We start from the raw sequence: 15,882 nt of genomic DNA, 5'->3' as shown, positions 1-15,882 counted from the left end.
TTATGCCCATGGTTATGCCTTAGGAATGGTTCTCCTGGTTTTGGATTTACTAAATTGGTTGCCACTGGAATAAGAATGTCATTTGGATATGCAGAGGAACTGAATTTATTCAGTTCTTACCTAATATAAATTGGAATTTATTTTGCCTACAAGTAACTAAACTTTTCAACAAAATAGAGTGAATATAGTTGATTTGGGGATATTTGACTTGAGAACTTCATTTTCAGAGCTCAATATTTACCTTACGCCAAGGGCCACCACTGCCTTGTAGGATTTCAGTACCACCCATGAAAGTTTACCACATGATTTAATGTTAACCGGACATTAAAAGGCGCATGAGGTTTGAGAAACTTTAATGATTTGTTCTTTATGTGAGAAACAGAAGAGCTCTTAAAAAGCTCTATAACAAATATAAAGAAAAATTTTATGTCCCAAATAAATTGGATTGATTTGAATGAAAGTAAAGTTTCATTTTCTTTTGCAAGCCGTCTTGACTAGAATGGAGATCAATTTAAAGCTCATGTTAATTTTTCTTATCATGCCATTTCATTAACCTATCATTCCGATTTCATTAACTTTTTTGTTTTGTCTGACGAAACTTAAACCTTCACTTTTCTTAAAGGAGTAACTTGATCTGTCAAATCAAAAAGATAATCTGAGAATTCTTGTCCTTTAAAGCTCATTGCAAAAACTCCAGCAAACTTGTAAGTTAAAAGAAACAGGGAAAGTTTAGACGTTAGAGCGTATGAGAGGTGAGGGGCCAAATCTTGTTCTTTCAAAGGACTTTACTGTCTGTCAGCTATGAGACTACAGTTTTACTAAATTTTGATGTATCACTGGCAAATAATAAATGAATAACAGAAAATAAAAACCAAAACAAATCTACATCCACCCAAACCACACACACACAAAACCAACTGGAGATTTAGCGTCTGTGTTTAAAGTCTGCCGGGTGAGAGAGGGCGGGATAACTACACTGTTTAGTTGGCAGTTAACTAGCGAAGCGCTTTGGACTTGGCTTACAGCAACGCGGTCCATGGGACCAGGTGTCCCTGCCTACGGCACGGGGCTGGAACCGAAAAGCAGCTGCGCCGGGGCTGATTGGCGGAGGCGGTTCCGGTCCCTCCCGCCAGAGGCGGGCACAGGAGACCTGCCCTGTGCCGGGAGCTGCCCGCCGTCCCGGTAGCGGGGCAGTGCATGGGGCGGGAGGGCAGCCGAGCCTTTCCCCGGAGCCGGGGGCGAGCGGTAGCGCCGGTGCATGCGGTGGGGCGGAGCGGGGGCAGCCCGGAGTGATGAGAAGTTGAGTGAGGACGGAGCGAGGGAGCCTCCTCTGCTCGCAGGGCAGCCCAGCCCCGCAGCAGGTGCAGCAGAGCCCGGGCGGAGGCACCGGCGGGCCCGGCGCTCCCGGCGCCGCAGCAGCGCCGCAGCCCGGGCCGGGCGGACCCGGCTGAAGGACAAGAGCCCCGAGCGGAGCTGCGGTCGTCGGCTCCTTACCAGAGGCAGCGACGCGGAGGAGCGGCCCTGAAGGGAGAGCGGTGAGGGGCCTCGGCGGTACCGAGGGGGGCCAGGCGCTCCCGGCTGCGGCGCGGGGCAGAGGGTCCGGGTGTGGAGGTGGAGGAGGGCTCTCGTTCCATCTCGCTGCTTGTTCCAGCCTACCCTCTTCCTCTTTCCTCCCGCAACGCAAGGGGAGGCCCCCGGGCGGCCGCGGTGGAGGGTCTAGTGGAGCGAGAGGAGGGAGAGCCATTGAAAGGGGAGGTGAGAGCCAGAGGGCTGAGGGGAAGAGCCATGGGAGTGGGGGTGAGAGCCGGAGGGCTGAGGGGAAGAGCCATGGGAGGGGGGGTGAGAGCCGGAGGGCTGAGGGGAAGAGCCATGGGAGTGGGGGTGAGAGCCGGAGGGCTGAGGGGAAGAGCCATGGGAGTGGGGAAGGAGCCGCAGGGGAGCCGCGTCGATGCGGTGTCTCCGAGGGAGGGGACGGTGTGACCTGAGGAGGGAGCTGGGGGAATGTGGGGGAGCGCCATGTCCTGAGGGGCGCCAGAAGGACGCGTCCCTTCCCGCCCTTTTCGTGAGGGGCGCTCGGGCGGGGAGAGAAGAGGGGCCCAGGGGCGGCGCGCACGGTACCTGTGTGGCGCGGCGGGCGGGCGCTCATCAGGCGGGCTCTGGCGTGGTCGTCGTCCGGCGCCGCAGCGGTGAGTGCGGAGAAGCCCGGCAGGTGCCGGCGTTGCTCCTTGGGGAAGGTTGAGCGCCGCGAGGGAAGAGGGGGCAGGAAGGCTGAGGGGGCACCCACCCGCCCGCGGGGTCCCTCAGCTGCGGCTCCGCAGCCCTGAGGGGAGGCGCGCTCGCGGTGCTTGGCGCGCGCGGGGCGCTGAGGGCGGGAGCGGCGGGACGCGGGAAGCCGCCGCTTTTCGGACACCGAATTCTGGCTTCTTTTGGCGGCTCCCCTTTAACTACTTGGTGTCGCCGACAGCCGGCCCGCGGTGGTGTCAGCGGGGGTAACACCGCGGTGTGTGGGCGCAGAGCCCCCCGTGTTGGGTTGCCACCCGGCTGCCAGCTTGGGGACGTGGTGTGAGGGACATCCTAGACCTGGGATGACTCCCAGCGCGCCTGGGATGCAGTGACCTCCCTGGATATTCTCCGAGTTTCCACATCCCAGCCGCCTCTGAAGGAACAGCGTTGCATAAGTGCTACTGCGCTTCCCGGTTGGGCTCAAAAAGGAGGAAAACGGTCAAGCGTGAACTTTTCAGGCGACACATCGCTGAAGTTGCGGTGTTTAAGCGGAGGTCAAGTGGCATCTTGTCTTTTACTGTCTACCTCCTCGTCTGAGCCCTGGCCGTGGAACAACAGGGGATCATTGGGAATTGCACAGCCCGTTTTGCATGCTCATCAGAGTTCCCTGGGGATGGACAGCAGGGAGTAACTCCAGTAGTAGGCATCCTTGAAGGTCTCCTCCCCCAAAGCAAACATCTTGAAATGAATATTTTTGGTTTGGTGGTTTTTTGGGTTTTTTTAATGTTACGACCAAATGGCTTAATTTATGGCATCATTTACATGATACCACTTATTTCCAGACTTTTATTACAAACATATTCTCAGTTAACATTTGCAATCTGAAGCTGCCTGCCTGCTTTTCCAAGCAATTATCGTGCAAGGTCACTTAGTTATTTTAGCTGAGCTAGTTTTAAAGCACTGACACTACGTAGTGTGCAATTAACCTTTGCTTCGCATTTCCTTGGTTTTGTTCCTTTGTTTTGGTCCTTGCTCCCGGCTGAACACTGGATACTGCAGTGGCTTTTCCAAAAGACTCCAGTTTGTGCTGGAGTCTTGTGCTCCGAGATAGTTTTCATGCTGTTGTGAAAATATTTCAGTTGAAATACAAGGAAATGAGTACTTAGCACAAAATACTTGTGAGTTATTTTTGCTTTGTTTTTTTTTTTTTTTGCATGCTTCGTGTTAACAGAAGCTCTTTATAGAACACGAGAGAAGAAAATATTTGTTTTGTGATGTATCTGTTAAATATTGAGACTCTGAGGTGAGAATCATGTCGATGTTTTGTAAACGCTAAGTTTTATTTTCTTAGGGTGCTTCTAAACAGTTGGGTTGTTCTAAAGCAGGATTTGGGTGGAGAAACCCAGGGGCTTAACAGGGCTGGAGGAGAGGACATCTGAAATAATCCTGCATCCTTCTTCTGTGCAGGGTGATGTCACCTGAGCTCTGAGTCCTCTCCTTGCCCGTGTGAGTGGATTGGAGAAAAGTGACTTGCTGAGTAAGTGGTCATGAAGCAGTGGATTGGTTTTGGTGGATTGAATTGGTGACAATTTCATCTTGGTGAATGGCTACCAGCTGTTGTGCCTTACTGGCATAGCTTTGTGTATGGCCTTCTCTGTACCTGTTGTGAGGGCACAGAGGGTATGATTTGCTGGAGTACACTTCCTACTACTTGAAAAATGTTCTGCAGTAATTATATTTGTAAGTGTAACAACGTCTGTCCTGACTTGGTTATTTTATAATTGACTTTCTTGAACATGAGATACATTAGTTCTGACTTAAATTGCTGAGTGTTTAGTGCACATGCCCACTTTTTTGGGGTTTTTTCCACTTTGGGCTCTTTGAAGTGCTTTTTGTCCACATGACTGTTTTAACCAGGTTGCTCCCTTTAGAATAGTACAGGGTTTATTCCTTATTGGTCAAATGCCCTGTCTTTTACTTACAAGAGAAATCCCACTGCAGTATTAAAGCCTATTGGGTTGTTTGTGGTGAGACCAAATTCACGAGATGCTTAGCAAATGAAATACCTTTTTTTCTTCCAGATCTAGACTTTCAATAAATATTTTTATTTCTGTTTGATTATTTCAAAGTCATATTTGTGAAGAGAACAGAACTGTGTTTGAGAAATGCTGATACATGAGAAGCATTTGACATCATTCACCTCCTTTGTTGGTATTTTTGTCCTCACAAAAATTTCAGCATGGTTTGACCTCTTACTGTTGTTTTAGAAAGTATCTTTGGGCTGGAAACTGTCATTCTGATACAGCTCCAAGTGTTTGTGAATAGGTATTGTAGAGGGCTCCTCTTCTTGTTTTCCAGGAAGTAAAATACCCTAGAAGCCTTTAATAGAATTCTCTGTCCTTCCCCCAGGACAGCTATGCTTGGAGGCAATTTCCAAGGCTTATGACATAAGGTTTCTTGAACCCTTTGATGAATTATTTTTGATGTTTTATGACACTTGGGTGTATGTATGTTAAAATGCTCAGGGTGTGAGGTCCTGATATTCCTTGTAAAAAATAAGCATTTAAATGGTCTATAGCCAAAACTGTGGTTATAAACCAGTTTGTTATGACCATTTCTCTTAAACAGCACGGTTGTCATGCCTGTAATTTTATTTGTATAGAGATACAAGCATAGCTTTCTTCTTTGCTCTGTGCTGTTCTTTCCTCCTATGAATGGATGGTTCAGCTTCACAAAAAATAAGCAACTTAAGACTGTTTTCCCTTCTTACTCAGTAACTAAAGGGAGAGTTAATGGGAAGTCTTGAGTCAGCTTCTGATTCTGAGCTGAGCTGGAAATGAGCCTTGATGCCCTGCAGAAACAGCATGCTTTAAAAAAATTAAGATATTAAGGCTGTGTCTCAGTGTATTTAGAGGGAGGTAACAGTGTCAATGTAGAGGTTGGAGGACCTTCCAAATTTCTTAATTCAAGACTATACTCCATTAGAGAAATCATTTTCACCACCAGTCTGGAAAAAGGTATTTAATTTATTTGTTATGCCAGAAGATGGAGTGCATAAGTGTAACAAAACCTGCAAACATTAAATTTAGACATCCAGGACTTAGATTAAAATGCAGTTACATATATTGTATTTGATTTTGTTGGGTTTTTTTCCCGTGGCCCCCATCCAATTTGAAAGTTACTTAAGTCAAATGAATAAGGTGCTTTAATGCCAAGAAGACCAATTCATGAAATACACTTTTTAAAAAGTATTGCAAAAATTTTCAACAAAAATTAAGTATTAGCTTAAAAAAAAAAAAACAAACATAAACCCCAGCACAAAGCAAACAAAAAAGAGAAACAAAAAGGACTCAAGAAAACACATGGCCAGTACTCATGTGTTGCCCTTAGCTTTATTTCCAGGACATCATTGTTATCTTCCCAATTTAATGTTTCAACTGAAAAATACTCAAATTTGGGGCAAGGTGAGGTGTTTTCTGGCTTACACCACAAATGAGGCGAAAGGAGCGTCTCTCTCTGAATGAAATCTGGGTGAGGAACAGGAATTTACCCAGGATATGGCTTTCAGCACAAGATGCACACCTTGCTGGTGAGGTGAGGTGGGAAGTGTGGCTGCAGAGCCCACTGCCATGAGCAGCCCCAGCAGCTGTGGTAGTACTTTATGTAGTATCTGCTTCAGATTTATAAGTACTAGGGATTTTCAAAATGAGATAGTTAGGGTTAGAGAGCATAGGTGCTGTTTGCAAGGAGCTAAATATTTGTTTTGTAGGTTTGCTTGGGAAGCCACTTCTGCCAATTTACCATAATGCAAATGTCTGCTCAAAAGTGCTTCTTTTCAATAGCTCGGTGTGCTGAGGCAGACCTTGTAGCAGTATCCTTCTCAGGAGTGTTCTTGACTAGAAGGTTGCTGTCACTGGAGAGCTGGGTTTGGCATTATCCAAAGTCACCACAGTTCAGTTGAAACCTGTACCCCAATGCAATGTAGATGCCAAGAAAGCTTTGTTGGAGAATTACACCCCTGATCAAGCCTTGCTGGTCCTTAGAAGAACGTTATTTCCTGAAACTGAGCTTTGAGGGGTGTGTGGTGATGCCTGTGGTGTTTGGTCCCTGGGCACAAAATTTTATCATAAGTAATCGAGCTTAAAATGCTTGTGTGAAGTGTTGTCCGCACACATTTTGCTTCCCAGCAGTGCAAAGTGGAAAATTCCCTTGTGTATTTCAGTAACATGTCTGGATAGGCCAGCCTAGTGCTTGGAGCATCCAAGAATTGTGGGGCTAAAAGTAAATGGGAGCTGTTGGTGTAAATCCTGTGAGGGCTTGTGTGGAAACTTGCCCAAGGACAGTTGATGATTATCTGAATTTTTTTTTTTCAAGTTGAGAATCTTGGAAAACAGATCTGACTGTGTAAAATACAGGAGTAAAGCTGGCATCTTTCCTTAACCACTCATAATGATAAATCATTCATTACTGTGCTTCATGACACTTTGGTAATTATTTTGCTTGTTTATCAATTAGCGTTGTTTTCATCAAAGTACACTTCAAGATTGGAGTATTCCACATTATTTTATCTCAGACTATACTTGTGTTAGACAATCAGTCTTGCCTTAAACTGCTTACTAATGAAGTAACTGAACTACAGCAGTAAGCTGTAAAGTTATTTTTGTTATAAACCCCCATCAGAAACTTAGTGTTCATGCTCAGAAAGTTAATTAGCTTTCCAGAAGTGGAGGAATACCTGGGAAGTATTAATTATTATTCGTTCATATCCATTTTGGTGGGTAGGAACAGACATGTGCATGTGTAGAACCACTTGGGGTGTGTCTGGATGGTTTATTGTTCATTTATTTTGGTTTTACACCCAGATCATTCTGGAAATTGTAGTCTTGGAGATGGGAGCCGTCTTCGTCTTGATCTTCTGTAGCCTTTGAATTTATTTTCTCTTTTCCCTAATATTTGGGAATTAACAGATTGCACTTAAGTCTTGGACTGTCTTTGAAAAATCTACAAACCCTGTCTTTAGACCATTCCTTTCTGGAATTATGCTCTAGTCTTAGTCAACTACTGGTGCTGGAAATTCACAGGAAGCTTATGTGTATTTAAAAATTTTTATACAGCTACAAGAAAAAAAAAAAAAAAAAAGCCCCAACCCTTACTGGAGTGTATTTTGCACCTTTCAGAAGATTCCCAAGTTGATTTCTGTCCCTTGTAGCTCTGGTAAGTGATGTGGTCTTGCTCTTAAAATCAGAATCTCAGGATTAAACTGTGTAGGAAAGCTGTTATGCTGCTTTTATCCTTTTTCTAGGCCCAGATTCTACTAGGAGATACTTCAAAGCAGGCGCTCCAAAATACAGGTCTGAAAGCAACAGACAACAACTGAATTTGAGGGAAACCAACCTGTAAATTTCAAAACAGCAGCTATTAATTAACAGACTGAATAAGCTGAATGGTTTTGGCATGTGTGGTGTTGCTGCAGTTATTTTAATTGAGCTGAATAAGAGCAGAGCATGATGAAACAAAGTATTTTTACTTTATTCCAAGTTGTATTTCCCACTGCAGAAACAAACCTGTGATAGCTTCCTTTGTGATTGTGTTTGTGTGGCTTGTTAAAATGTGCTTATTTGCTGTAGGATGAAGTCAGAAACAGAACAAAGAAATTCATTGAGTGCTTCTGGGTGTCATGTGATGGCGTGACCAGGGAGAGCTTGTACCAAGCTGAAGCCAGTTGGAGTGAAAGGCAAAGCATCCCCCCCAATAATTATTGAAGTTAAAAGAAAGTCCCAGTCAAGTGGGTTTAAGTTTAAAACTAGTGTTGTTTCAGGTCCTGAGGCTTGTTCGCGAGGGAAAATTCATGCTTGGGTGATGGTAGCATATAACTACAGGCACCAATGAATTAAGCTCACAACAAAGTGCACTGCAATTTCTTCCAGCCCCTTCTTCAGAGGGTCATTTTATCAAAGGAGATGCAGTTGCTAATTAAAGTGTTGAAAATCAGAGTCAGGTTTTTTTCTTTTTTTCTCCTTTTTTCTTTCTTTTTTGCTCTTCATTCAGCCACTATTTCAGCCTGTCTTTTGATGCCAGTGTGAGAGCAAAGACTTCAGGGGCAGCTTTGACCTTTCATTGGAGGCACCTTTGTCTCCATCAGCTGCTGTGGCACTTGTGTCTCATGCTCTCTGCAGGTAGAAGGTTTCCTTTTATTTTCAGCACTTAGTCCTGTCGTGAGTTATTCTGTTCCTGAGCTCTTTAGGGCACTGTGGTCACACAGCAGGAGCAGGGCCACTCATCTTCACCAGCACTGGTGTCCCCAGGAAAGGTGGAGTAACCTGTTGGCTTCTCTCTGTTACTACCCCCAGCCCTGGATGTCACAGCAATATTTCTGGTTCTTTCTGGTGCAAAATGGCCTGTCAAGAAGCTTATGGTTTCAGGTCTGGGTACTTGGATGAAAGGTCTCCAGGAGCTGAGGGGACTTTATCAAGGGACTTGAATGTTGTTGCCAAAATACCGTGTCTTGTGTGAGTTGCCAGTAGCTGTGAAGGAAGATGTGAAATTTGTCAGGAAAGGTTCTCACATTGTGTTGGATGAAGCAGACAAGTCTCTCCACAAGGAATATGTGTGTCTCGCTTGCAGACAGATGGCTCTTCGCTGTGTGCAGTCAGCAGTTGTCTTTCCAAGGTGCTGGGGGTGGGATAACCATGGGCAACAAGGAACAGAGCTGCATAATGGAGAGCGCCAGTGCGGAGAAATCCGAGCTGCTGGCACATGGCGTCAGGTTGCCCTCGGTGGAAGGCACACAGGTTTTGGAGCAATGTGTAAGCTATTGGTTTTGCTAATCCTCACTGTGTAAAGTATCACAAATTATAGGGATCTAGAAATGCCCAGTTTGAGATGCCCAGTGCAAAACAGAACAAAAAGGACTGGCTGTTCTTGCTCTATTTGCTTTTATTTGGGTTATTAAAATGCGTCAAGAATGTATTTTGATTTGTTTTGACTACCCTACCTGGTAGGTCTACAGAGGTTAATGTTTCACAGGTTTTAAAATCTTGATGGAACTCACTTCCATGCAGTCACTTGGGCTGAACTTAGAAAATGGGTACTTGTACAATACTGACCTTCAATAAAGTTTATATTTTTTTACTGCATATTATTTGCTCAGTTTTAGTGCATAGAGTGTTAAGGAATGTAGTTAAGGGGTGGAAGGTGCCTTTGCCTTGTGGTAACTTAGTTTGTGTTATGAAAATATTGAATTAGACTTAAATCCTTTACTCTCAGGTAAATCAGATCTTGGCTGATAAAGTCAGAACTGCAGCATTATGACCCCAAAGCATGCAGGTGTTGCTTGTATTTATAAGGGACTTGATTAAAAGATCAAATTATTACTAGTAATAGATTTGGAAATCCAAAGTAGTTTTAGAATATAATCACTTCATAAAGATAATGTTTGTAAATATTTAATCTTTTTAGATATGATAAGTCTTTTCAGAAGTTTGGGACAGTTTTCCATAACCATGAAGATTCCTGGAGCACTTCTTTCTGAAAGCCAGTGCCAAAGTGTTACCAGGAGTGTTATACTTTGACCACTTGCTATAAAGTCATCTTAACTGGGACAGAATGCCTTGCACGTGAATTGTAGTCCCATGTAACTTCTGAAAGATCTGTCTACTAGCATGCCTACTGAAAATATTTTGTGTATGAAGTGGAAAACCTGTATTTTGATCAAGTGCCTCTTCTGCCTACCTGTGGAGTGAGGATTTCTAAAACCCTTTTTCTACCATGGTTGAGTACAAAAGCTTAGGTAAAACCCTTCAGTGTTTGATAAAACCTGTTGCACGTACGGTAAGTTGTCACTAAAAGTGGTTTCCTAAATTGCATATCCTTTTGACTCCCTCTTAATAGCACCTTTGCTGTTTGCATAGCTGACACAGTAAGTCTGATAGAGGATTGCAGTGACATTGTAATGCCTATAAATCTTATATCTCATCCACAGACAAAAGAGTTTTTGTACTCATTGAAATGCTTCAGTCATTGGATAGATGTTTTTTGGGAGCCTGTACAAAGCAAATGCAAAAGCCTGCTCTTGTTGATACACGTGTCTTGCTAATTTCTTAATTTATTCATTTAGTTGGAAAAGGAGCCTGTGGTTGAAAGCCAAATCACAGTACTCATCTAAAACGTTGCAACACAGTGTAGCAATCACAGCACACACTGTGCCTCAGCAATTAGTAACAGGATGTGTGATAGGGAAAACTTAAGGACATAGATCCAAAGGTTGTACAATACCTGTTAGCAGAGTCTCTTCCCAGATAATTTCCTGGTTTGTTGCTCTGCAGCTTTGCATGTTCCTGCATTTCTGATGGGTTTCTTGCTTTTCAGCACGTGGGTTGCTTAGTGCCAGCTGCTTCCTAATCTTAAACTGCAGTTTGGTGCCTGAAGTCAGTTTGTGGGCCTGATTTACTGTAATGCTCCTAAAGGATTATGGAGTAGTATTTTGGATTGCCTGTGGATTATGTACAGCACAGCAAACAGTATTATGGGTTAAGAACATGTTTTACAATTCCCAGCTTAAAGGGGTTAGGAGGCAAGTTGCACTTCAAGCTTGAAGATTGTGGTCTTCCTTACTGTCATCTGTTATGCCACTAATAAAAAACTTCCTGTCTCCATGATAAAATTATTTTCTGAGATTCACTGTCAGACATAATTTGGTCAGTGCGTTTCCTCACATAGGTAGCGTTTCTGGGTGCTTGGCAAAAAAATGCTGATGTGAGCTGCTGTTAAATCTTAAAATGTTTTGGGGGAATGTGAAAAATTAGAGCTATCTTGAAGAATGTGTAGAAGGAAGGAGTTTTCCTTTGGTCACTCCTCCACAGTTTTGAATCAATGCACTTCATTCATGTTTGTGTGCATGTATATATACTTTGTCTTTAATGTCAGCTGCATGTATGTGGCTGACACAGCTAAGATTTGGGATAAATATATGTATTTTCTTAGCATAGAATAATCCTGTACTCAGTATTGGTGAAACCCTTTGTCTTGAAATATTTTCGTTGTCTTTCAGCATTACACTTAACTGCAAGTGCCTTTCTGTGAGTCATTCCTGGCTATCTTGGGCTTGATAAAAGGCTTTGTTTACGGGGCCTTTGGTCATGCAACCTGGGTTATAGGGCTTGGCTCTGTATTTGTATAACTGAGGTGCTCACAAGCCTCTGGAGGCTGGGTACCATGTTTTACCTGTAAACCTGTTTTCAATAGCTAAACCAAACAGAATTGCACATGAAGTAAGTTCGTGTCAATGGGGTTTTGAGTGGGCAGGGCTGGAGTGGCAGTGAATTGGGTAATGTCAGGTAACAATCTGAGATCACTTGTCATTTCTTTCCCTGTTTTAATGCTTCCTTTCTATTAAGGGCAGTAGTAAACCATAGTCAGCAGCTGCTTGTGGTGGTTTTTTTGGTTTGTTCCCAGAGGCAGTTTGTAGTGCTCTCCACGACCAGTTGTTCTTCAACTTCCCTCATCATTTCTCTTGCTGTGCTTTCAACCACGTGTCTCTTCCTACAGCTACAGTACCTCTGATCTTAAGAGAAATAAACACACTGTCTGTGTTCATCTGTGGTGAAAGCTGAAGTTGGACATGGTAGGGTGGGATTGGTTCCTGACATGACACTGCCCTATTCATGGTTCCAGTTTTTGACCTCAGGTGGAGGCACAAACAGGTGGGATAACAGAGGTCACATTTGCCTTAGTGGGAGAAAAGCAACTGGCTCTGGAGTCTGGCATGGGTGGTTGCTGTAGGTAAGTCAAAACTGCTCAAGGTCCCTCTACCTATATGGAAACTGCATCAGATTTGCAACTTTTAATATAAGTTTAGTTGCTGATGAAATATGTCTTCCTTTAAAAAATACAAAAAGAATATTTTTTATTTGTTTCTGCCTTTTTGGTCTCATTGGTTCAGCCACTAATACGAAGTTTTGGAGAGTTTACAGCCCCAAGAGCAGAGTTTGCGTTCTTTCTTCTAAAACGCTGAGTTTTTTGTAATGAGCTGTAGTAAAGGGAGGGGAACAATACTGAGAGCAAGATGAAGGAATAAATCTGCATGTTAGTGCCACAACTGTGGCAGTTTGTAGTACACACAGTTTGCTGAAATGCATGAAAATCCCACATTTCCCCTTTAAAAAAAAATAATATTCCTGTGATGCGCACATTAGTTTTCCTTTTGGGCATAGTAATTTCATTACTGGTTAGCTCCCAGACTTGGGCTTGCAGAGGTGGCAGCCTGGTCCTTTAACCTGTGCTGTCTCTGTGAAATTGTAATGAGTAATTTGAGCCCTTTGGGTAAGGTGAGAGTGATCAGCAGCTCAGAGATTGCTCCTTTGCTCTCAGAAGAGCACTGCTGTTTGGAATGAAGGGCACCTTTCCTGGCAGAAGTCCCGCTCAAACTGCCCAGGTAAACGCAACAAACGTTAGCAAATTTAAAGAAAGGATGAAAGGAAATGAGGAACTTAAAAAAGCAAATTGCATCGCTTAACTCCAGCTCTGTAAAACTTCCTTTGCTGCTTTAGAAATCAGGAGTGTTAGTGAATAAAAAGGACTTTTTATATCCTTTTGTGTGAGTGCCTAAGAACTGTTTCATCTTTTGAGTAGTGATAAACATGGGAGCAGTTTGCATTCAGGCTGTGCTGGATGGAGATGATTGAGAGGCTCTTCTGCTCTAGATTTCTCTACAATGGAGGAAAACATGGACAATGGTATTGGTGGCTTGAAAGTAGCTATTTCTGAGTTTCAGAAATAGAAGGTAGGCAGCCAGTGATGTAAAGCAGAAAAAACCCTCAAACATGCCAAAAAGTTCTATTAGCAGTGATTAGCAGATTATTAAGGATTGGCAGCAAATCTACACGTAATCTTGGGTACGTGTTCCAGGACTGTAATTGACAGTTACACGAATTATTAATTGGAATTTATCTAAAATAATTTAAGATTGGTGTTTATATAAATTACATTAGATTTTAATGTTTAAATTATTATTATAAAAGCCAACTGGCACTACACTTATTTCAATGTCATTCAGTTTATTTCCACATTGTCCAACCTTCAAGTGTCAGAGCTTTGTGAAGAAGGGGGGAAGGATCCTCTCTCCTATTTTTTTCTTCTGAAAGTCATTATTTTCTGTGTAGTCACACTTCTTGTTGTTAGGTCCTGCTTGGTCCTTCTGGGTGAATGGAAAAATACTTCCTAAAAAAAAAAACCACCACGACTTAGAAGTGTTTTGGTCAGCTGAAAGCATCTCTCCAACAGTCTGACTGTCAGGAGTGTGCTTGGTTTTCTGTAATGCTTTAAAACTCATGCTTTCTCTTTCATTTGAAAACCCCCACTATAGGTCATTAACTTTGAGTAGCTGTTGGAGTAGGTTTAATATTTAACTTCTTGGTATGTCTTTGACTTTTTCTTGCTGTGCTCCAATAGGAGACCTCTTTACAATCAGGTTTCACTACTATAAAGCCACTCCGCATCTGGTTCTTCTCCATATCCTCATTTTTAGGGCTTTTTGGCTGAAAGGAATGGCTTCAATTCAGTGATCATTTTATGGATGTTGTTTGGTTGGGGGTTATGTTATGTTTTGGGGGTTTTTTAAATTTTAGCAAACTTGAATTTTCCTTTTCACCCTCTGTGACAAAAGGATGTTACATGCCAGCTCAGACGCCGAAACAGTCTTACTTAATGAAGGCAAATCCTAAGAAGAAGTACTTAAGATAGAGGTACAGAATAGTTTTATATTGTTAACTATCCTGGAGAAATGTATCATTCTGTCTCAGGGCTTTTCTTTCCTCTTTTCTGTCAGGACACCTGATCATTCTTTTTCATGCTCCTGGCGTGCAGAAATGAAAAGCAATTGCATTGGACATTGATCCTTTTTATTTATTTTGGCAAGTGATTTGTTCTGGGAGTTTACTGCCGGAGTGTGACTGGGAGTTAGTAGGAAGAATCCCTGAGCTCTAGTTGAAATTAGCTGGCTCCCAGCTGAGCACCACTGTGGCGTTTTCCTGACCCTTGGAGTGCCTCCTGTGCCTGGGTACTGCTTGCTGCTTTTGGGTATGAGCTGAATCAGAAATTGCCACTGGAATAGGCAAGTCTGTCCCGGTGGAAATACCCGTGGTGCGGGGGGAGCTCATTGCTGAGGGCAGTTGGAGTGGCGGAGTGTCTGGGAGAGAGCCTGGAGCTGAGCTTGGGTGGTTGTGTGTTGATGCCCTGCTGATGGCCCTGGGCACCCACCTATTCCCCAGTCCCAGTCTGCCAGATGGGAATTGTGCTCATGATTAATTGGCTTACAGAATGCTGTTACCTATTGCCCTTGTTCCTACTAAATTCTAACCTGAGCTCCCTGCTTCTGTCTGGCCAGGGCATGAAATGATGAGGCTGCAGGTTCCTGCCAGAAGTTCCATAGAAGGTTAATGCAATTTTTGCCAGTAAAAATGTCACTTAATCGGCATTTTTCTAATAGTGTCATGTGCTTAATATCTCTATAGCTTGGCAGGTCCTGTACATATATTTTCCAGCTCCCATGGAAGGTACTTATGTGGAAGAGGGGAGTTGCATAATAGTTTTTGGAGAAGTGATTATTGTTTTACCAGTTCTAAAGGTACCACAAGGGATAGACTGCCAGGGAAGTGCGTTGTCATCTCATGTCACTGATACACTGCAAGAGGATAAAAAATAATGTTTGGTAAATGGTTTTGGTTATATTGCCAGCTTTTCTTGTTAGTATTTGTAATACCTTTGCAAGGAGTAGAATGTCCTATGTGATTCCCGTTTAAAACTTGGCTGCCAGGTAAGTGTGGGGAGAGGAGGCAGTGGGGAAACACTGTCAGCATCCTAGGGAAGGCTAGCTGTAGTTCCCATGGCTTTTGGTGGCATGTGTGTCACCCCAGCTATGGAAAATATGCCTTAGGGCTGAGGATTGTATCTTCTGTGCTGTGCTCTAGGCCTCGGATCAGGAGATGGAAGTAGAGCCGGCCTGTGGCAACATATTGCATCATGATCAGCCCTTAGGCTCCTGTAACCTTTGACTTCTGCTGCTGATAGAAACATAACTGAGTTTCCCAGTCCTGCACCTCCATTCATGGTTTTCTAATGTTGCCCTTGTTGACAGGAGCAGTAACTCAATACCATGGGAATGCTTCTAGCATGGGGAGGTGGAATCAAAAATGGGACTTTTCCAAGTTTGATTTATCATTTTTCTTGGATGTTTCATTGGCAAGCCATTTTTTACTTACTTTTTTCTAACACCTCTCTTAGCTAAGGAGTGTTATCCTCTAGCAGGGTCCTGTTCAGGATAACTGAGCATGGGCCAGGGCAGTGATTCTCCCTCTGTACTTGGCACTTTGAGACCACACCTCAAGTGCTGTGTCCAGTTCTGGGTCTTTCACCTCGTGAAAAATATGGAGGTTGCTGGAGCACATCCTGACAAGGGCAGTGAAGCTGGTAAAGGATCTGGAGAATAAGTCCTGTGAGAAGTAACCAAGGGAGCTGGGAGTGTTGAGCCTGGAGAAAAAGAAGCTCAGGGGAGACCTAATTGCTGTCTACAACTACCTGAAAGGGACGTCCTTCAGAAAACTTGCTATAGGGTAATATAACTCAAAAAGCTCCTTAAACTTATTACATAGTAAGTGTATAGGA

General features: G+C 43.5%; 1 protein-coding gene across 3 annotated transcripts in view; it reads left to right on the top strand.

The window, feature by feature from the left end:
* Positions 1-1,177: 1,177 nt before the first annotated feature.
* UGT8 (UDP glycosyltransferase 8) overlaps positions 1,178-15,882 on the top strand; it is a 36,045-nt gene continuing 21,340 nt past the window's right edge. The window contains exons 1-2 of one of the 3 annotated variants that reach the window (XM_048303816.1): positions 1,178-1,535; positions 3,691-3,760. The gene's annotated coding sequence lies outside the window, so the exon portion shown is untranslated. Of the gene's footprint in view, positions 1,536-2,164; positions 2,187-3,690; positions 3,761-15,882 lie in introns of those variants that run through there. The other 2 variants (XM_048303814.1, XM_048303817.1) reach the window with 2 other exon arrangements.

This window comes from Corvus hawaiiensis, chromosome 5, assembly GCF_020740725.1.
Source record: "Corvus hawaiiensis isolate bCorHaw1 chromosome 5, bCorHaw1.pri.cur, whole genome shotgun sequence".
In the NCBI taxonomy this organism is placed as follows: Eukaryota; Metazoa; Chordata; class Aves; order Passeriformes; family Corvidae; genus Corvus; species Corvus hawaiiensis.
The sequence above is the reverse complement of the archived record's forward strand: the minus strand, read 5'-3'. Positions and strand labels throughout refer to the sequence as shown.